We start from the raw sequence: 24,194 nt of genomic DNA on the forward strand, positions 1-24,194 counted from the left end.
ATTGGTATTTTTGCTACTATTATGTTGGTTATGTATGTGTTTTATTACAACTGTGTATGGATCTCATCATGTTTTTACTTGTAATTGAATGATCAATGTATCTATGACCTAATAGATGGAATGGCAGTTAATGTGTTGAGGCATCAATGTTTCTTAGTGATTCTCAGCTAAGTATGAGACCCCTATGCTTAGATATGTTATTTACGCCTGTAGATTACATATTCGTGATATGTTTGACGAAATTCGTGTCATGGCTAGTAGGGATCAATTCAAGGTCTTATTCAAGTAATTGCATCAGTACTCTTGTTTCCAAGTTATGTTATTCTTCTGAAGGTGTCATGAATTTCTGGGCAATGACCTGGGCTTTCAGCCTAAAAATGTGGCTTAATTCCCTGGGACACTGACACAAAACTAGCAAAAAGAGTTCCTGGATGCTAATAGACAAGCTTGTGAGAGTGTTGAGAGGTCCCTGGATGCTATCATGCCCATAGTATGAGAGCGACTTGGGTTAAGTTGTCTAAAAGTTCAGTGGGACCCAAGGGAAGGCTACCTAAAGTGTTGGATTGATTCATGAGGGTCCTGATGTTGATGTTGAATGTCTGTATGGTGTGTTTTCATCGATTCCACTTCCTTAACATGACTTAGGAGGTTGAATCATATCATAGTAGCCTCTTGTCGCATGTTTACCCCAGATGGTCAATTGCTTGGGTAGATGTGGGAGTAGGGTGTTACAAAGGAATTGATCATATAATTTGTGCATTGAATGGAGTGATCTAAACTAATCATTTTTTTTCAAAAATATGTGCAAACCAAATCATGAAATGTTTTGGTCCATTGCCTACCCAAGATGGTTCTACCCATTTTCAAAATCCATTTATGCACATTTACTTAGTAGTAAATGTGGAAAGTATGATACTCTATAAGCCTTCTATGTTGGATCAAGAAACTAAGGAGAAACTCATACCTATCATAGATATCTTAGCACTAGAAGCATAACAAAAATGAGTAGAATATATAATTTTTCATGATATGGCCTTTGGTAGATCAACTTGAAAGGACAACTTCAAAGTAGGGAAAAATTGTACACTGACGAGAAGATAGAGGAAAAATTTCCTCACCTCATTTTTTGAAAACTTTTTGGGACTAAAATTCTCCCTAAATGGGTATGCATGATCTAGAATGGATCATTGTATACTTTTTCATCTATCTTGGCAATTTCTAGGTAAAAATTTGGAGGAAATGGCTTGCTTGACGCATTTTAGTGGCAAGTCCTTGCCTCAATATTTAGGGTTTGGAACTTTCCATTGCCATTTTGGTTCACAAATTGGCACTAATTGAGGTCACATGTTTTTTAGCATAGCTCATAATCCCTTGACATTGTTCTATCTCCATTTATTACCAAATTACATTTGTGGCAACTGATGACACCATATCAAAAACTTGAGATGTTTAATTCACCCTAAAAAAGAATCATATGCTATCATTATTTATTTTTCATTAACAAGTATTTACCCCTCTTCATAATCACACACCAAGTTGAAGTTAGAATTGGAACAAAATGAATAAAGAATCTTGAGCACTGGCACTCTAAAAATCAATCCACATGTGATGAAAGCCCAAGATTATAGAAAATAAACTCTTGTGGGGTAGAAAACTCTGCACTTTATTAGCATGTGTCATACTATACTCACAATCATGTTTAATATCCCTTTATCTATATAGTAATAAGTTTTAAGCTAACTATTATATTAATTGTATATTATTACTAAATCATTTTCTACCTAGCGTATTAATCAAATTCAACAAACTTACATTATTCCCACCAAAGTTGAGATATACAAATGAGAATGCATAACATATACAATTTTTTACAGGGAAAATTTTGAAGTTCTCCCGTTTGTCTCCATCACATGGGTTGTGGAAAAACTTGGATTCTTTTTGTTGATGACTCACATTTTCAAGTCTTGCTTTTCTTCTCGACGAAGTCGGGCACTTATTTTTGTGAAACGATTGGTTCATCGCATGTATTCCACAAAGCGTAATTTTTGAAGATTCATATGTGGCTAATGAAACATGAACACTTCATTCTTTGCCGTGAGGACGGGGAAATCGCACAGAAAAAATGAAATTGCAATTCAATATTTACGCCGAATGTGTTCTCTCTGTGGGCTTTTGATGTCAAGGCGAATCAACGGGCATAGTTTTCATCATCCGATTTTGACACCTGAAATATAAAAGAGAGACTGCATTGTTAATTATTAATAAAAGAAATCATTCTTTGTCCACTAACTAACAGCAAGACGCAAAGGCTCTCAAAGTAATCCAATTTTCGTAGTTTATGGAAAGCTCAAACCTCAAGGAGGACATTGAAACCATTTTGGTTTCATTAGTCATTGTTTTACTAGAAATTCTCCAGGCTAATCTATAATTATAGTCAGCCATCTTCCCGGAAGAAATACTATTTGTATTATTTTATTTCAGGAAAGTTGTAGATTTCTGAAAATTGGGGAATTTGATGGGTATATTTTGGAAATTTAATGGCAATTTGAAGTATACTAACTAATGAAAGAAATCAATTGTTTAATTTAGCTTAGCTCAATTTGCTAATTTTTAAAATGTTTCCAAATTTGCAATGAAATTAAGCACAAGCCACTGCAACCAAATTTTTTATTTTATAATCAAAAGCAAGAAATGTGATTTTATTTTATAATCATCTTATTTGGAATATTTGGATTTTCTATTAATATATGAAAGCTGTTCAAATTCAACATTTTTTGTTGATAGCTCCATAAATTTAGAACACTGGTGTAACTAATTACAAACCTAACAAATACTTTAAAAAGGCATATTCCCGGGATGCTAACAGAAGTATAGAAGATATAATGTGGGGCATGGAGCCTTTCCAAAAGATGTTTGATGATGAAGATAATTCAAGGCTTTATGCTGCTATTTCAGAGGAAGAATTACTTTCTGTAATGAAATCATTTAAGAAAGACAAATTCCCTGGCCTTGATGGTTGGACCATAGACATTTTTATACATTTATTTGAAATGATGAAATTTGACATATTGGGGATGGTTGAAGAGACCAGGATCAAAGGGAAGATTCATCATATCATTTCTTCCACCTATATAGCTTTGATTCTGAAAAGAAAGGAATCCTCTACCTTTGCAGATTTCAGGCCGATTTCTATATGCAATGCCATCTATAAAATTATATCAAAATTAATAGTTGAAAGAATCTGTGGCATCTTAGCAACTCATATCTCTAAAGAACAGCATGGATTTTTGAGTGGAAGCAACATCTTAGATGCAGTGGCTATTGGACAGGAAGCCTTACATTCTATGAAGACGAAAAGAATTGGAGCTGCCATCCTTAAAATTGATCTAAAAAAGCGTACGACTGTTTAGATTGGGGCTATCTGAGATGCTTACTAATAAGAATCGGGTTGGGTGACCGATGTACCAAATGGATCATGGCCTGTGTGGAAGGGGTAAACTTTGCCATTCTCATAAACGGATATCCCACATCCTTCTTCTCAGCGGAAAGAGGTATGCGCTAAGGATGCTCCCTATCACCCCTCTTATTCATCCTAGGCATGGATACACTCAGTCTTTATATAAAAAAAAGCGGTTGTTGAAGGAAATATTGAGCCTCTTTCAATATCCAGAGGTAACTCTTTCATTCACAATCTCTTTGTGGATGATGTCTTACTCTTTGCTATCCTTTGTAGACATACATGGCTTATTATGCATGGGTTATTATTATCATTTCAAAAAGCCACGGGACTAATTATAAATGAAGAGAAATCCTCATTTCATTTCGGTAATGTTAAAATGGAGGAGATGGAATATATATCACAACTGTATAACATTCAGGCGGTTTCCATTAAAGAGGGTATCAAATATCTCAGTTATCACCTTAAGCCCACGGGATACAACATATCTGATTGGGCATGGATCACCTACAGATTCTATAAGAGAATTTCAGGGTGGGAATATAAATGCCTATCCTTAGCTGGTAGAATGATACTCTCTCAATTGATTCTAGCTCAGATTTATGTTTATTGGGTGCATCTGTATTTCATACCCTTTGCTATTATTAAGAAGTTAAATAGTCTAATGGCTACTTTTATTTGGGGTGGAGGTAAGGAGAAGAAGAAATATCATCTCACTAAACTTGATAACATAACGCTCCTCAAAAAAATGGGGCGCTGGAGCTTAATGAACCTTCGTATTTTTGGCTTTGCGCTTCTCTGCAAAACATTATGGAGAACAGTTTTTGGTGAAAGTTTATGGTGTAAAGCTATCAGAATGAAATATATGGGGAATAAAGATATGCTTATGGAGAACAGTTTTTGGTGAAAGTTTATGGTGTAAAGCTATCAGAATGAAATATATGGGGAATAAAGATATTCATTTTTGGTACAGGAACAATTTTATGTGGCCATCCAATGGATCGGTGATATGGAGAAGTTTCCAAAAGATCCTCCCATTCTTCAAAAGGTACATAATCTGGAAATTGCATACTGGAAACAATATCCTTATTGGATCTGATGCAATCATGGGGGTTGAAATGGAATCCCCATTTTCTCCTCCACTTCTCGTGCTCCTCCACCAAAAGGGTCTCTTTTACTAGGCACAAGTAATCGAAGAATGGAAGGATGCTATTCCGATATGGAAATCGAATAGAGTGCTGGGATTGCAAGGAACAATCTCTGCCCAATGGGAGAAGATTATCTGGACTGTGAAAAATGCACAGAGATAGAATTGTTTGGCAGGTTAAGAAAGGTCAGCCAAATGTGTTAGTCAATGATATATATTTTTCCTTGATAGAATAGAATAGAGCATGCGCTCAGAAACTCTTTCCTTACTCCTTTTGGAAGACTGGTTGCCCTATAAAAATAATTTTGTTTTCGTGGCTTGTTTATAATAACAAAAATCTTACCTTGACTAATCTACAGGAAAGGAAATGGCAAGGACCTGCCATATGCATAATCTGCCTCTCCAATACAGAAGATAACATGCATATTTTCTTAAGTTGTCCACTATCTCAGATTTTATGGAAGAAGATGGCATTATACTTTGGTTTTCCTGTAGTTACTCATCCCACCATAACAGAAGCATACGAATGGTGGGCCACTCAGAAATCAGTTTGGCGTCCCATTCCTTTAATTGTTAACTGGTTTATATGGAAATGGAGAAATAAGAAGATATTTCAGAACAACAAGGAGGACTTTGGGCATATATTTGATAAGATAATCCCATACTACTATTCGATTCTTCCAATCATCCCTCAACAGAAGATGCAACAAAAAACAGTCACTGATTCCCGTCAGCTTCTTATGCCAAGGGCGCACTTCGATGGAGCAGCAAAAGATGGAAAGTGCGCATGCGGAGTATACATCTGTCTTACAAGAGAACTTCATTACTACATGTTTTGGAATGGTGGCAAAGGGTCAAATAATAAAGTTGAGGCCATGGCCCTTCATGGACTGCTTACCTTCTGCGCTTTTATGGACATTGGCCCCATTAACATCTATGGGGATTCTAAAATAATCATTGATCTTGTGAAGGGGAACCATAATATCAAAAATGACAACCTCTCTGGATGGATTGGCAGGATTAAATCACTATGGAGGCCTTCACAGTTCCCTATCACTCATATAAAGCGGGGTCAAAATGAACAAACGGACAAGTTATCAAAAAAAGGCATACAGTCTTCAGATGAAAAGTGGCAACTATGCATCTCTATAGATCATTTTACATACGCTATATAGCCTTTTTCTATGCTAGGCATTTAAAAGGGAAATATTTGGTATGCACCTAGTTTCATTATTTTGGATTAAGTTTTTAAATAGGGTTAGGTTATACAATACTCTTATCAGGGATATTGTCCAGTTTTTGAATAGTGCTATAGACAAATCTCATTTCGTTTTATATATTATGGATGTAATGCTGCAAACATGATGTTTTTTGGATATCAATCCGAGGATATAGTCTTCACATATGTATATGGAAAATTTTTGAAATATAATAGAAATACTATACAACTTTTTCTTCTGAAAAAATCAATTTCAAACACCAAAACTTCAGAAACCAGATTTAGTGATAAGACTTACTTTCATAATTACAGTCATATATTTAAAATAATGAGAATTGAATTTTAAAAAGTTAAATTCTATAAATTGATTTTAGCATTATCCATTATTAATAGTTTTTAGTATATTTAATTACTTAGTTCTAAACAATTGAATCAATGCAATTTACTGAAAACAATTGAATCAATGCAATTTACTGAATAAATTTCAGTAAATCCCATTGTGAGTTTTTGTGAATAGAAATTAAAGGAGTCGTCTAAGAAAGTAGGAATTGCGTCAAAAGTGGCCGGAATTCCGTTAAAAAAATTTCAAAAAATATTATAGAGGCAGTGTTTGAATCATGTTTTTGATAGTGGAAATGGATTCAGCACCATCAAAAACCTCTCATAAACCTAAAATTATGAAGTTTGACAATTTTTACTTGGATTCACAAAAATCCTTATCAAATTTTTTCAAAATATCACTGGAATTTCCATAACTTCGACAAAAAATAGCATACTCGTGAGAATACGGCGAAATTAAATGTTTTCATGGATCTTGTTTGTTTCTTGCAGCTTGCAATGTGAGATGTGTAGCCTACTGTGAGAATTGGAATTCGTGAAGTGCGCCATTTGCACGATGACGTCATGGCCACGAGCTCCCTGGGGAATTCAGATTTGACACGCACCACTCTCTAGAAGTTGTACAAATATTAAAGATTTGATGTTCAATTCACCATCAAATCCAACTTCGCTCTATGTATTATTTGGAAAAGTGAAAGCGATAGTAAAAGTAGACGTGACGTTGTTGGTATTGCAGATCGTAGCTCTGGAGCACCGGAGAAATCGCTTGTGAGGTATCTATACGGTCTTCTCAAAAGTTAAAAAAAGACGAGTCACATTAATTTTTATTTTTTTAACATTAGATTTGATTTATTTTGAACCGAATTATATATGAATTAATTTTTTTGTATTTTTATAAAATATAAAGTTATAATAAACAATTTTGATACACTTTTCTTAACTTTTTTTTCCAATTATTCTATGTTTAAGATGTGGAAATCGTTATTATAAAGTAAATAGATATTGATATTATAAAGTAGAAATTGACTCTAAAATATAGTATAAATTAAAATATATTTATTTTTAATTAAAAAGTGAAAAGAAATAAAAGCTTTTGACTTTTTTAATAAATAAAAGATTTTATATAAAAATAGTTTTATAATACTTTAACATTATTATATCATATTATAGATGTTTATGATAGAATTTATGTGAAAAAGTAAGATATATAATATATATATATATATATATATATATATATATATATATATATATATAACATTTTCATTTGAAAAAAATTTAAAATATTCTAAATAAATCATTATCTTTTATTTATTTATTTTTTCTAAATAAGACTATTCTATTATTCACATTAAAGGTGTACAATTACAACATGACGAGCAAAAAGAACCAGCTGTCTAGAAGGAAAGGCAGCATGAAACAGAAAGTGTCCAGAGCATAGAGGTTGGACAAGACCATGTTTTGCAGTCCTACGTAGGGGATCCAGAGGAACACAATTTAGCCTTTCTGAGCTTACTAGTTTTTCAAAAAAACACACATGATTGACCTTGACACAACAACATATACAAAAAATTATCAGTATTGACAAAAAGCCCTCGCTACTGGGCCGCATAACCTGAAAAGAAGCTGCATAGCTTGGATTAAGCTTCAGGAGTCTCCTCCATGATCCTGCACCATCCACCATCAGCCACGTCTTGAGCTTGGGCCTCCTCGTTCGCAGTCAAAACCGAGGGCGCAGGCTCCATCATTGTGTCATTGACATTGCTGGGCAGCGTTTCCATGTCTCACGAGGAACCTGCAATTGGCATCGAAACTGTTCCCTGGTCCTCCTGAAGAACACTGGATTCACCCTCTTCTTGGGCTTCCTCGAGAAAGAGCACAGATACATGGGCAATGATCCGAGGACGGTTCAGGGAGCAGTTGAATGTGAAGATTGCAGAACCGAAGGAGGGTGAGGACGAGGAACCTGGAGAGCTGGGTTCAAGAAATTGACTGGGCCTCAGAATGCTCCCTCTTCCGCTGCGAGTGCGAGGGTGCTGACTAGAAGTAGCATCACCGGAAGAAGGGCGAGAAGGCACACCTCGAGAGGTGCCTCTACGGCTGAGCATTCTTTGGCGGGGCTAAGGCATGACAGCAAAGACAGTGCCTTTGTGGATTACAGAACAAACCACCTGAGAGATATGACTAATACCATACACATAGACTATCGGAAGGGAGCCCAATGCAGCAGCAGGAGTCAGGGAAGTAGACAGAGGCTTCGAGCTAGTTGAGCCAGAGCCCAACCAACACAACACAAGGGACAGCAGAAGAAACCCATGGTGGAGTCTAGTTATTATGCACCTTCCCCTGCCTCGAGACGCTCCCACCATAACTGTGGCATTCATGGGAGCCTAGAGCCAAAACAAGACAACGCTTGCGGAGGTGAATGGAGTATTAATGTCGCCAGCATACATTCCTTTAAACCAAGTGAAACCCACCTACTTGTGACCCTCCCTCCACATGGATCCGGCTCCGTTGTACAGGGCTGGCAGGTGGCGACTCTTCTCAGCCCACTCTAGTCCCATCGCAATGAAAGCAGCCTTAGACACCCACATCCGGGGTATCTTTTATTTATTTTCAAAAGTACTTTTGTTTTATATTATTTGGAAAAATATCAATATTACTAAAATAACAATTTAGTAAAACAAAGTTTTGGTTAATCACTAAAATTTTATGAGTCGAAAGAAATTAATCTACGATCAACCATACTTTCACTTTTTAAATATCTTGTATATAATTACAATAAATTTCAATTTAAAAATATATAAAGTTAATAATTTTTTTAATTTTATATATCTAGGTTATATTTCTTAATTATATGATGATATAGCTATTTGGTGTTTGAGTTGGCTGTGACTTTAAAATTGGATAATAACTAGCATTTGCCCCACACGTTGTAAAGGAAAGGAAACATGGTAAGGCATAAATTCAAGAAGAATCACTACATATAAAAAATTAGTAAACAAAATGTCATTCAAAGCTACAAGATAAAGAGAAATCACTTATGTTATGCCAAATTTGACAAATTCTATAACCTTCCAAACATAGAGTTATGCTAAATTTGACAAATTCCATAATCTTTCAAACATAGATTGCCTCTTAACCTTTAAAGATGGCATTTCAAGTTCCAATAGCAAATATTTGATAGATTTTCAAAAAATACAAGTACTAGATGAGATAAACTAAATAAAATAATATTAATTCATGAACAATATGATAAAGAATTAAACATGAATATATGCACAGGGTGATGATGGGAGTTAGCATGGAGGTATTGGTTAGTGTGAGTTTTCTTGTGATAAACTTATAAGGAAAGTGAACCATTAGAGAGAGATGAGTAAAAACAACATCTAGGAAGGGTAGGGATGAGTGCTCTTCCAATTCTAGTGTAAATTAGATATGCGAGGAAACGTTGTTGAGGTGGTGAAGAAACGCTTGGAGGGATGGAAACCCATGAGGCCACACTACAAAAGCGTCATCAACAAACTTGTATCAACATTTGGGTTTCCGATGCCAAGAATTAAGGACCATAGAATCAAAATGCTCCATAAAGATATTTGCCACAACCAAACATAGGGAAGACCCCATTGTCATTCTTTTGGTATGTTCATAGAAAATACCATTGTAGGAGAAGAAGGTAGAGGATAGACAAATTTTAATAAGGTTAAGGGTTTTAGGATCGACCAACTTGGATATTAATTCTAAAGCTTTAGGAACAAGGACTTTGGTAAAGAGGGATACCACATCAAAGCTGATGAAGATGTCATTGACATCAAGATGAATGGATTTGGCATTTTGGATGAAGTGGGGGGAATCTTTAATGAAAGAATAAGATGTACCAAGAAAGGGTTGAAGCTTGGTGGCTAGGAAGCGAGAGAGTGCATGAGTGGGGGCTCCATTAGCACTCACTATGGGTCTTAAGGGGATATCCTTTTTATGAATCATTGATTGCCCATAGATTTTGGGGGTCATAGGATGTTGAAGGATGAGCTGCTTCTGAGTAAGAGGATCAAGAAGAAGAAGAGAAATCACACTTTTTATATGTCGTAGCACTTACTGCACCCAAATTTAGGAGTTAAAAAACCTCATATCCTTGAAAAACTTCTACTTCAAAATCAAATGCATTGTCTGTGATTACGCCTATGGTGGTCATATAAAAAAACAACAAAGAAAATCCTCAAAGATTACATAATGGCTTTAGATCCCAACTAGACTTGATGATCTTCAGATAATGGATTTGGTCTATTTTGCATGCCACAATACTTGGGATTCAAGCACAAGTTGCTCAAGATGCTGCATAACATATTCATTGTTTGTGCTCTTTAAATATCTTCTCTTCCTTTAAGCACATCCCATTCTCTACACGAAATGTAAACTCAAATCTATTATATAGTAAAAATTGAACCTATTAATCATGGAATTGGCACAATTATAAATCTTTTACAAGCAAGATATATTTTGTTCACGCATAGCAGACTATTTTATATGTAGAAAGTCCTCATCAACAACTATATTCCCATTATAGTACGATACGTAGAAGAATATTATCCTCATGATGCCAACAAGAAGAAATATCAATGACATATAGGGTTCTTGTCCCTTGCCTAATCAATGGAGAAGAATAAAGTATAAAGTAAACAATTTATCTATGGAGGTGCAACAACTCCATCTCTGTATGCAAGTGGTCAATGGTTTATTATGCATGTATTAACAAAATGTTCATTTGATGTGCATTGTTTTCTTATGTGCCATCAAATTCACACTCTAATGTTATGGGTGGCACATTCCATAGTTTCTTATTAGCTCGTTTACCCATCCTTTGTTTCTTTCATATTTTTGTTGAAACACTACATACTAATTTTTCAAACTGCAATGTTGTGCTCTGCAGAATTATTGTGTATACAAGGCAATGATGATATTAGCCAAGGGAAAAAACACTGAAAATTTGTTAGATTTGTGCAGGGGAAATATTTCATGGAGCCCCTGAAGTTCAAAAGGTGTAAGAAATTATATTTCTATCGTGATTTATAAACATAATTTGTAAATAGGTAACAAAATTCAATTTAGAGTAAATAACCCACAAAAATTGTTGTTTTTCACTGTTACCTTTAGATTGCACAAACTCACCAGATGGAATCCTAACTCTATATAGAGGCCCACTCCAAGGGATTGCACAAGGATGCTTGGAAATCCATTTGAAGAGCATCATTTTGGAAACTTCAACCAGCTATTGTGCATGGAGGTAGAGGACACCCATGAATCGCCAAATCTCCGAGCACTCATGACACTAAATCCCATAAGCCTCACCTAGCTCACACCCTCTCAAAGGTCATGCTCTTGCAAAGGTTTATTACTCAAAGTATTTCATAGAGATTGTCTAAGTAGATAACCCATGAAGATTGTTCAAATATGCAAGAGAATCTAAGAAAGGTTTATGTATAGGGTATAGGCTAAGCTGCATCTAAAGCACCCTGCTTCCTGCAATATTTTTTGGAAATTGTGTTGAATATTTTGTCATCTAATTTGTTGGAAATTCAAACCTCCAATTTGCTGGAAATTCAAACCTCCAACTCTATCAAGAAATTTTGCAATCCCTGTAATTGATAAATGTACCCTAGGCATTTCAGCCTATTTTGAATTGACATGTGATGCTCAAAATTGCAAATTGAACAATGTATAATTCAGAATATGCAATTCTATCAATCATAGGATTCCCATGAAATGAGGGCAATATAGTTAGCCATATTACACTATATTATGCAGGTTCTATATTTATAAAGGCGCACACAAAATTAAAATGGGTAGCCCCAATTTTGGTGCTACTAAGACTATGAGAAATAAATGCTTTGCAAAAATATACACAACCACAATGGAAATTTCGAGTTTCAATTTACTCAAACCGGATTGTGGCTCAATAAAGAGTATTCACAATGACTGGTACAACTTCTAATATTATCACATGTAGTTGAGATATTGACATGGAAACAAGGCAGAGTCGAATTGTGGTTCGATAAAGAGTATTCATGATGATTGGTGCAACTTCCAAGATTATTACGCGCAATTGAGATCCTGGCATGGACATAAGCTAGAGTCATTTGTGCGGTTGGGAAAGCGGTTGCGAAATGGGTGGACTTGGGGCTGAGTAGCAACCCTCATCCAATTCAAATCAATGGATAATCATAACCCAATCGTCTAACAAAATACCGAATGGAACAAATTATTGCACGAAGGTAGTTAGGAGAGCTCTTTTCAGAGGGGAATGCCTTACGACATAAATATTTATAAGCTTAACTTTAATGATTTTGATTTTGTGCCTACAAATATTTATAAGCTTTTAAATTACAAGTGTGTTTGTAAATTGGCCTGATATACCCACTCCAATCCTACTCCAATTCTTGCACTGAAAATGAACCTAAACTTGTAATATCACAAGAATTTCTCAATATCATAAAATTATATACTTGGTTTCCTCTAAAATTTAAGAGGGACTAAGTTGCTCACTTTTAACCAGAATCTAAAATTATAGCATTAGTAACATGGAAAATTTAAAAACATGTCATTAAAGTTATGTGAGATTTAATTTACACCTGTTCATAAACCTAACTTCTATTTAATTAGTGAGTTGTATTATACGTTTTGATTTATCCATCAACTTTTTATTTTCTTTTTTCCTTTTAATGTCATGAGATTTTTTTTATAAATTAAATTGAACTATATCATTAAATTTTGAACTTATATGGGGCTACATATTCCTATTCATTTTCCTCATTTAACTAAATTAAAAAGTTAAAAAATAGGAAATAAAAGCATTCTGTCAAGGTTTGCATGGCCACAAATTGGGGCTGCCCCAGTTGCCAAGGCTGATGCCTTCTCTGGAAATGCCACAATGGTAACACCATGCAACTTTCCCATGACCCGTTCTCTGTGGAGACAGAGAAGGACCATCATTTGGAGGTGCCTTCCATTGCCACGGATGGTCCCTTTTTTAAGCAGTGCTACGATGGGCAAACCATGCAGGCTACTCTAGCATTGATTCATTGGATGTGGCTTATGAATATGATTGAGAGTGAGGCCACCATTTGGACCTGCCTTCAATTGCCACAAATGATCACTTTTCTAGGTAACACCACAGTGGTCAGACCATGCAGGTTTTTGATATAGGACAAATTGACCTCTTAATCAACTCAGAGGTGAAAGACAAGATGACTAAAGCAATGACCACAATTGCAGGCCCAAAATCCACACTAACGCTCTCTATACACTAACAACCTGCTTTATAAATCTTGTTACCAAGCATAAAGGAGCGTTAGTCACCCTGCTAACTCTTGTTTTTAGACCAGGGGGAGCGTTAGTGGACTTAAGTGATGTTCAAAAGGTTATGCCAATGAATCTGCTCATAAATATTTAGATATTAAATCCCTAAATTTGCATAAGAAAAGCAAGGAAACTCTAAAAATCAAGATATTTGGAGAAATTCTATTCTGAGAATGAAGGCAAATGGGAAAAAGCTTGTAAACAGGGCAGGTTCATGGTTTTTGCCCTAATGAACTCTAGATGGAGCTTGGCAGCCATAATTTTATTGCTATATAAGCAACGAGAGGGCCATTGCAAAAAGGATCAGAGCATTTTGAAGGATAGCCCATAGAGCTGTTGTGAACCGTCATATTCTTGAAGGAGCTAGCTGAAAGAAGGAGAAAGACAGAGGAAGAAGGGGTAAGGAAGGCTGATACAATGGATTGTTGTAATCACTTTTCCATTCTGAATATAGAACTGTAGTTGTGTTCCCTACTCCAAAGTGTCAGTGATATTGTGCATTTATTTGTTCATTTTGATGCTTGTCGAGTTGAGTAGTTAAGTTATACATTTATACATGCTTGTTACGGATTCTTACATTTGTTTTCAGAAGAATATGTTGTGATTGGTTTGCCTTGTCCTTTGTGCAGGAAGTGTCTTGGATCTGACTTAGAAGGAGTTCTTCTTGCCACACAGAGATCCCCAAGCAAATCTAGAAGGAACCAAAGGTGATCCTCTTTCCATATCCTCTCAGTTTATGTTTGATAGATGAACATGTGTGTAACTGGTAGCTTTTGCAGATAATCTTATAGTCCGTCGAAGGCCCCGGGAAGGCCTTTGAGAGTAGTTTTCATCCCGTGCATTTTACCCCATAGCAGAATTGGCAACTCCACTGGGGACTATACATCTAGTTCCCGGTTACCCAGACTCCTCTCAGATCTTCTCTTTCTTCTATGAGCTTCCTGCTTCTTCAAATCCTTTTCTGATCCACCATCTATCTTGTTGCATCTTGCAAAGTTGCATTCTCCTCAGAAACTGATCCTAAAAGCTCTATTTTTGAGCTCTTTCCCTCACTAATGCAGGCTGCTAGTCTACACAGAGCTTTATAAAGCTCTTTGACTGTGCATAGGGAGCGTTAGTTGCCAAACTAACTCTCTGTTTACAAAGAGATAAAGCGTTAGTTACCCATTTCCATGTTTTTCAAGAGATTTTGTGGACCAAAAGGGGGGAAACTTGTCTCAGGGGCTAAAGTAAGATCTGCAACAGTATCATGCTAACAAATTTGGTGTCTTAAAAATTTATTTTTAAGAAAATGTTTTAGTTTTTCTCTCTTAAAAGTCTTTTTTTTAAAGAAAAGCTGATAAACTGTATATCTCCTTCTGTCGAAATAGTTGTAGGCTACTTCATTTTGGTTTTCAGTAGTTGTTAGGGAATATTGAGAAAAGAAACTTTCAGTTATGCAACTATTGAATGGCTTTAGATGCACTGGCGAATCCATGAATATGTGAAATGATACATGTGTAGAATAAGACTTGTTTGCATAAGAAATTGAATTATTTTTTTCAGAGCATTGTTCTGCATGGTTTATTGAGTCAAGAGTCTCATCATATTCATACGTCAACACCCCTATCGATGAAAAATAAGCAAGTACACTAAACTTTACATTAAAATCAATCAGTTATCCTTTTTTGAGCAAACCAACATTAGCTAGCTTAGGACCTTGGGATAAGCATGTGAGTGAACTGCCCAAGGTTGAAAATCAAAACTAGTGTCGTTAACGAGTGAAAAATCCTTCTGCACTCATATTACTAGGACCACTCCACTAACAACGGAGCGAAATACGAGACAACATCGGACTGTAATTGAAGGTAGCCCGCCTTCTCTTACAACTCCTTTGGGCATTCTGTGTATTGGGGGTCCCTTCGAGGATTTCAGAACTGAGTCAGGGACTCAGGTATCCTGCCCACACAGCATGTTGTCTATGACTATGTCCCCCCTGGTAATGTCTGTGATTTGAGGTATCTCTAGTGGCCAAAACTTCTAGGTACTTACCTAAGGTGACTAGGACGGGCTGTCCTGGTACCTAAAACGGATGGACCTACTTTGTCTTCAGTTTTTGGGAGGGTGCTCATCTTCACAAGAGTACTTGGCCCCTCAATCTGAGGTTCGGGCGAAGCTCAAAAGTAACCGTAACCATACATTTGGCCATCCTTCTCTGTTACTCATTGAGAAACTGGGTTTCATCTCCAGTAATCAGTGTTTATTAGATGAGGTAATTTCCCTCTATTTGCTGATTGACATATTTAGTGTATTTTTTCTTTTTAGGTACCTGAGTGTTATCATTTTTGAGACTTTAAATAATATCACATTAAAGTATATTTGATAAAACTTAACAGTCATTGTGGCTACATACGGCCCTCATCATCAATCCAAATGATTGTTAGGACTTCCTCCACTCATTATGGAGGATCCACCGAGTTCCAGTCACTCGGATTCCTATGTGGACAACCAACGATTCTAATTTTCCAGAGGATTTCTTTACGTAAGGATTTCTTCCTCATTTTAACACTCCACTTACAGCTCTGTCAGAATCTATCATTACTCCCGCAGTACCAGTACTTCCTTCTTCAGTGTGTGGAACTTTCCCATCTATCTAGTCAGCACCTCAAGGGTTGTGGAATTATAGAGACACTATTGGTCCTCTACCACCTCCCCAGTCGACGGTCATTACAACACCGGTAATGTGGAATATCGCTATCCCACTCGTCCTAGGTATTGCAACTCACATAACACCCTATATAAGTGTAACCTAACAGATGCCAGGTTCCACTCCTATGGTGCCACAAAGCATACCTTTGAGTAGTGCCACATATAGTGCTCCATATAACACTTAATACGACACTATGGGTGTGGTTCCAGTTTACCAACAAGAAATTTGGCTTCCAATGTATAGTTCCAACCCCCCAGATTCAAATATCTGGGGCAGTTCCCAATATGCACATGCTGGCAAGGAATGCCGCAGCTCCCCCACCGTTCTCAGGCATGCATGGACAGTCGCTGATTGACATGAGTGTTCCCTCTGTCAATCAAAGCCATATGGTTAGTTCTGTGTTAGTTGGGAGTCCACAAGGGATTCCCACCCAATCCATGCAGGCACCCTACTCACAAGCTCATATGAGTCAAAGGGCACCACTTATACTGGGGGCAACTTCATACCCCAGTATCAAAATCCTCAAGGAAATCCACTCTACAACACCGTACCACAAAGCAACTGCTACACCACACAGCCCATGTACACCATGGGGAAGAAACGATGGGAGGAGCACAGAGCTCCTCAGTTCATCCGTCATCACCATGGTTTGAGTTGGGGGCACCCAACAATTTTCCTTTTTTGGCAACGTTGGATATTCCCAACTTATACAAGTTGAAAAATGACCCCATCTACCACAACTTACAATGGCTGCTGATCCCACATAAAATACTGACAGACATTCCTAAGTTCGATGGAAAACAAGGGGAGGATCCAGGAACTCATGTCACCACCTACCATCTCTAGTGTGTTTCTAACTCTATGGTGGATGACAGTGTCGGGTTACGTCCTTTTCCCTGCACCCTCATTGGCAATGCTGTAAAGTGGTATATTTAGTTAACACGCATGTCAGTGAATACCTTTGACGCTTTAGCGATGGAGTTCCTAAAGCACTTTCAGTTACCAATCCGTTATGAGACAGGGATAAAGCTCCTTACTTCGTTTCGTCAAGATATCGCCACCCTCATCTCCAATCATCTCCATGAATGGAGACGTAGGTGGAGGTTAGTCAAAGCTCCCATCCCTAATTTTCTCTTAACAAACTAGTTCTGTAAGTCATTACTCCCACAAATCGCTAGAGATGTTGCTCTAGCTGGTGCGGTCATAGAGGACCAATCCATACATCATGCCCAGCACTTAGATTTGATTTATTCATAGTTTTTCACTCTCTACGACATTATCCCCTATGATCCCGGTAACCCCAATCCTCCCACTACTTAGCACCCTGGAGTGCATGCTAACGAGATTGTCAGTACAACCTCCGGGGTCACTGTAAAACAACTCAGTGGTTCCATTGCCAAGATAGTAGTGGACCCCTCTACCAAAGCGACTGCTCTTCCTGCCACCGCGGTTAATTCTATGCACTCTACACAGAAATACGGTAGCAATAACAAGAAGAATAAGAACAAGACCGCTCCTTCTGAGGAGCAGTCATCTAAGCAGCCCAACCCGAAACAAAAGGCCACTACGCCTACTGATACAGAAAACATTAAAGGCATCAACTATTCATGCAAACTATGTCTTGAAGAACACATAACCTGGCATTATCTGCGTCTTCAAGAATGCACGGATTACCTTGCCAAGAAAGACTTTGGTAAGGCACCTGCTGTCCTTAGAAATCCTTTTCATAATCAACCCCAGCAAAATCTTGTTGCCAACCAACTGCAACCCACATCAAGGGCAGTGATGGTTCGCAAAATCCTTCAGCTGGTGAAGGAATTTCTACCATTTACACATTTGAAACGGTAGAACTAGCCACAAGAGCCAAATCTTATGGAGCTCCTGTCGCTCTGGCAGCAGAACCATCCGTAGGTCAAAACCCATCGCCACCCAACGATTTGCATATCGAAAGGCCAATTGAGGACTTTGTAATTTGACCCCCCAAAGGGGCACTTCAATGCACAATGCATAACACATCTACACGTGCCACCCAACACTACAACATCGTAGAGGATTTGGCACAAGCGCCATCGACTATGTGGCGCTAGAAGTCTTACAAACATGCCCCAGCCAAAGGAAAGCTTTGCTTTCGGCTATTGGGGTTATTGAACCTACGGATTCCATGTTGGCTATTTTCGACATGGACAAGTGTAAACCTCCCCTTTCCCACCAGCTTGCATTTTAGGTGCATAACACTTCGAAAGGTAAAGGTATACACCGAACTATCATCGATGAAGGTGCTTCAACCTGTGTCATGTCGGCTTCATGTTGTCTTGCCTTCGGTTCCCCAACCCTCTCCCCACCGTCGAACTCCCTTAAAGGTTTTGACAGCCACACCTTTGTCCCAAAAGAATACTTAGCCAGTTTTTCCATCACTTTGGCTGGGAAAACAGTAACGGTGGATGTAGAAGTCATGGACAAGAGACTTGACTATAATATGTTGCTGGGTTGTAGTTAGACATATGCCATGACGGTCGTCGTATCCACTGTCTTTCGTATAGTCCTGTTTCCATTGGATGGAAAGGTCATTACTGTGGATCAGTTGTCTTTCTACACCCCTGATTATTCACCATTACCAAATGGCTCCATACCCCTAGTAGGAGGTGTAAATGATAGTTTTGTCAGTATAGGTACCGGTCTGTTGAAGGCTTCCTCCTTAATGGGTTGTTTTCCTCTTCCGTCGCTGCAGGTTCCACAATCGGTCAACATGCTTTCATCAATTCCTCATGAATTGACCGATCCCTGGATCCTAATGGCACCTTCAGACCTTGACACATTCGAAGACTAGATGCCGCTGTTACTAGCTGAATTGGCCTTCCAAGGCATTCAATCAGAATCCACATCTCCGGTCAGGTTGGCTATTGCCGACAGTACCACCCCCCTTCCCATAACCACTCCTCCTTTAGATCCATGCGATCAACTCCCATCAATGGATGAAGCCATTCGCGAAATCATGAGTTTTGGAGAGCAACATTGGGAGGATTGGCATATTTGGGGTCTGACATCTGACTTGGACATGAAGCCTCTTCAAGTCCTGTCCTCTGACACAAACGAAATCATTTCCCCACCATATACAAGCATTCAAAATCTTGAGGTGGATGAAAATATGGACGACACTTCTAGGTCATTATCCATAGATATTTCAGTCACGACAGGCACCATGGAAGACACCTAGATGAGAGCAGATTGCAGTCCTAAGGAAATTGCAAACTCCACCTGCCTACATGAGGAATTCCATGAAGAATTTGTTTGCTCTCACGAGGAAATGCTTGACTTTAATCCATCATTTGTCATGCATGAGATCCAACTTTATGATGAGGCAAAACGAAATGGGTGGCCAATTCCTTCCCTTGAAATAGTCGTTGAACCCATGCTCGGCCCCATTGCCAAAGAATAATGCCTTCTATACCTCAAACAGCTGGATAAAACCCATCGAAATGCCAATTTGGCACTCATAGCTCACAAGGAGCGGGTATAAACCCAATTTGCAAAGGCAGTTAGGTTTAGTTCTTAACAAGAGGGCGACTTCATATCGCTATATCATCCAAAAGATAATCTCTTGGAGCCATGCACACTTCGACCCATATGGCTAGGTCCTTATGTCATAACGAAATTCCTCCTCTCAGGGGCATATGAACTGCAGCATTGGGACGGAATCCCACTCAAGGAGCCCACATATGGGCTCTATCTGAAAAAGTATTGTGCCTAGTGTCGTGCTGGGCATGTGCTTTGTAATTTTATGTATTCATAATTTTTGCTTACTTTTTTTGATGTGATTAGATTGTTTTGTTATTTAGTGGAGTACTTGTCTCATGCATTCTTCTCACAATGTAGATGTCATTGTTGCCCTTAGCATATGTAGGATACACAAATGGTTCCAGTGATAACACACGGCACATTGCATCAGCTGCTTGGGTCATCTATACACCTGAGTTGAAACTATTTTTCTCTGGGGGAGTCTTTCTTGGTACCGCCACCAACAATATTGCCAAGTATATGTTCGTCGTTTCGCTTCTCACGGAAGCATCATCAAGGGGCATATCCAATCTGGTGGTTAGGTTAGACTCCTAGCTAGTCGTTATGCAATTGAAAAACCATTATCACATCCATAATCCAGCCTTGTTACGTAATTATCTAAGGGTGCGACTCCTAGAACATCGATCTGAAATACTCACATATGAACATGTTCCTCGAGAATTAAATATAGTTGCTGATTCATTAGCTAACTATGTATTATATTGGCATTTGTCTCATTTGTTATAGCAACATGCATGAGAAGTAAAACATTTACTAAAGTTAATTTTTTTTTACAAAAAACATTTAAAAACACATTTACACCACCAAAATACCAAAAATATCTGTATATATATATAGATCGAAATCTAGTTTTTTACATCAAAATATTCCAAAACTTGGATGATTTAAGTACAAAATGGCTCAAAGCCCAGCTACAAACACTCATATGGCTACACCAGAACACCTGCTAAAACAAGCCTATTGCTCCAGGAAAGCTAAAACAACTCTAGCTACCCTCTGAGGAGGAACCAGAAACTGCTCAGGTACACCAACAATGTGTCGCTGCATATGAGTGGGAATCTCCCTCACAGGAAGGGGAGGGACACCCATAGTCAAACCCTCTAGGTTCCTCAGAACCTCGCGGAGACTGTCAACATCACCCCCTCCAACATGTAGTTGGCTGCCTCGTCGCACATAGCGAGGTTCGCCTGCAGGTCGTACTGGTGCCACATCTGTGTTAAGCATAAAAGTTTCATGTCAGTTCTTATCTCATCATTAAAAAACATTACATATACATTCAAAAGTACAAAAATACTTAAGTACTATCAAAATTATTCTCACCTTGAGGACCCCAGTTGGTCTTGGGTGGTAGCATCAAGTCTGGGTCACCGGTAAAGTCCATGCCTTCATAGGCATAGTCATCAACAATCACAATCTGGCTGCGAAGCCACTGGAAGAAGTCTTCGTCAAAAAAGTGTTGGAGTGGTCCTCCTCCTGTGCGAGGATCAAGTGATGACCAGCGACCCTGCCTTGGCTCCCTCGGATCAAAGGGACCTAAGCTCACTTGTAGGCGTATGACAGGTACCCTCTCAAGGAAAAATGAGACTATGATAGTACCGTACCCAAAACTGTGTTGGGTACGGGTCTTGCATGCTGTCAATTCTGCCTTCAACTGGCGAAGCACTGCTTCACACCAATTGAACATCTGGGGCTGGACACAGTCAATGGCAAGCAACAGTTGGGCCTTTGTCGCTACGTGGGGAGTTTTTGACCCCGTCAATCATGCAATCAACCATAAAACTGCCCTCATAGACCGAGATCAAATCCTCTCTATCAGGACTCTGTTGCTGACTAGTCCACTCCCAGGGATGTAGTAGATCTATACCAGCTCTGAAGTAGATTGTGGATCTGACCTACCAACATTAAGGTTTGCTTGTGCCCCACAGCACAACAAACCAGTCAAAAAGTAAATATCATCTTAGTCAATCGCCAGCTCTTGATCTCCAATTCGAAACACTTACTCGTGTTCATCCTAGCATTGCATGATCCACCTCAGTAAATCCTCCTATCCTTTCATCAGCTCTAGCATTGCATACTTCAATAAACCGCATCAGCACAATACAAGTATGCAAGCTGGATCATTGCGCATCAGCAATTCCTCATTATCATGGGCCTGTTCTCTCCATAGGTGAGTCATTTCAGCCTGAAACTTGCACAAAATAACCCTAAAAATAGTTAAAATGGGGCAAAATCACTTAAGGAATCCATGCATGAGGGTTTCAGATGCGCCCTATAGCCCTACCTCCCCTCCTAGTGCTGCACAAGGAGGATTAACGCCGTGTAGTGGCTCGTACAGAGTGTTTAATGCTCTCTACTGGTCATCTGAAGAGCGTTAGGGTGCAAAAATGGCTCTAGGGCACCTCAGATCTGAAAATTTCCACCCATAAAACTGTTAAAAAAGGTTTAATAAAGCATAGAGCAAGGTTTTAGCTCTCACCTGGAACTGATGGCATGTCAAATGGTTTCCCGGATCTCCTACAATAGTCTGCGGAAAATCTGATCCTCTGTAGCTCCAACTAGCTCTCACAAACTTCAAAATAGTGAAAATGATGCATGTGAAAGCTCAAAGCATCTCCTTATATAACTTTGAGAGACATGATTTTTTGAAAATCATTAAAGAGAAAGAAGTCCATTTTACATGATTTTTTATCATGCATGAACCCAGATAATAGAAATTGCTGCTTTTTACTGCTTTTGATGAAAGTACTTTCAGGAATGAAAAGCAGTAAAAGTTGCATGCAATTCTTTTAGAGCGCTGTTAGGGATATTTTATTTCTCTTTAAAAAATATAAACAGCCCCAAGTTTTCATCGTTAAGCTTGTTAAAATCTATTTAACAATGGCAGAGCACTTTTGGAGATATTTTATTGCTCTTTAAAAAATATAAACATCTCTGAGTTTTTGTAGTAGGACTGATTAAACATCCATAGCACAATCAGCAAAGCACTTTTAGGGATATTTTATCGCTCTTTAAACAATGCAAACATCCCCGAGTTTTTCATCATTTTCACTTGTTAAATATATGCAAACAATGCTCTGAGCACCTCTTTTTTGCTCTTGTTTTAGCTCATAAACTGAAAAAGACCAATGGAGCATCCTTTTTAGGCACTTTTTTCTCGCTCTTTAAACTGAAAAAATCCCAAGCTATGTCTTGCTGCTCGTTAAACATGCTAAAGACGACTCGAGCATTCTTTCCAGTACTTTTTCTTCCTCGTTAAAAAATGAAAAATCCTGATTTTTTGTTACTGAGCTCGTTAAAGTGTCATGACAAAACACGAGTTTAGTGTGTCGCCTCGTACTCGTAACAAAATGAGGTTGACATCTATTGGAAAAACGTTTCTCTTTATCTAGGTTCAATAGATTAAAATACAGAAAAGTAATCGATCCGGGTATACTATTAAACTTTTGTTGCCCACGGTTAACAACTATGACAAAGGTACCACCATGGAGTCTTTCTTTACGATCTTTTCAGACTCTCTAAATATGAAAAGACCACGGAGTTGTCTAGTCTAGACTCTTTAAATACACAAACAAGATATAGAGTCGTTCTTTTTATGATACTTTTCAGACTCTTAAAAAATGAAAAAAATCGACGAGTTTACCTGTCTAGACTCATTAAACTAATCAGATAGGGCAAAGAGTCGTTCTTTTTGCGATCATTTTCAGACTCTTTAAAAATGAAAAGATTGATGAGTTTACCCATCTAGACTCATTAAAAAATCAGACGGGGAAAAGTGGACAATACAACTGTATCCTGTATTCGAAAGCGTGGTTTGGCAACATTCATTCCCTTGAACATGGCACTCCCTCAGATAAACCTTCATTTTGATAGCCTCTCAGTATGAACCCTACCAACCTATGATTTTTTAGCCTATATACCCTGATGTAATTGCATCTCTGTATCTTAAACACTTTGTAGTGTTCATGAGTCTAGTGTTGTCTGGTTAAAACCGTTGTCGTGCCTTCTATTGTTCAAGGGTTCCCATTTGTTTCCTCTATCAACCAATCCTACATATCCTTTCATCATTCCCTCCGTTGTTTATACCCAAAAGCTCAAAAGATTCTTCAAAAAACAAAATCATCCTTGTCTGGTTTCATGTCGATTGATGTAGGACATGTCATTGCCTACCTTTCGACAGGTTTCTTCCTATCGACTTCAACACTCTATCTAGGAAGATAACCCAGAAACACATTCAGTGCCTTGGTGCTTGTAGACATTAGTGGTAGGTTACCTTGTGTTTGATCACAGGTTTTCATCATTGGATCCTAGTTAAGCGATTCTACGAGTGTTCAACGACAAAAATTCTTTCACACTCATTAGTTTGCACTATGCATCTTGGAGACCATCACCATTATCTGTGGCCTTCCTTGCATCT

The sequence above is a fragment of the Pinus tabuliformis genome, chromosome 8 (assembly GCF_031772625.1).
Source record: "Pinus tabuliformis cultivar Carrire ecotype Pingquan chromosome 8, CPIR1, whole genome shotgun sequence".
In the NCBI taxonomy this organism is placed as follows: domain Eukaryota; kingdom Viridiplantae; phylum Streptophyta; class Pinopsida; order Pinales; family Pinaceae; genus Pinus; species Pinus tabuliformis.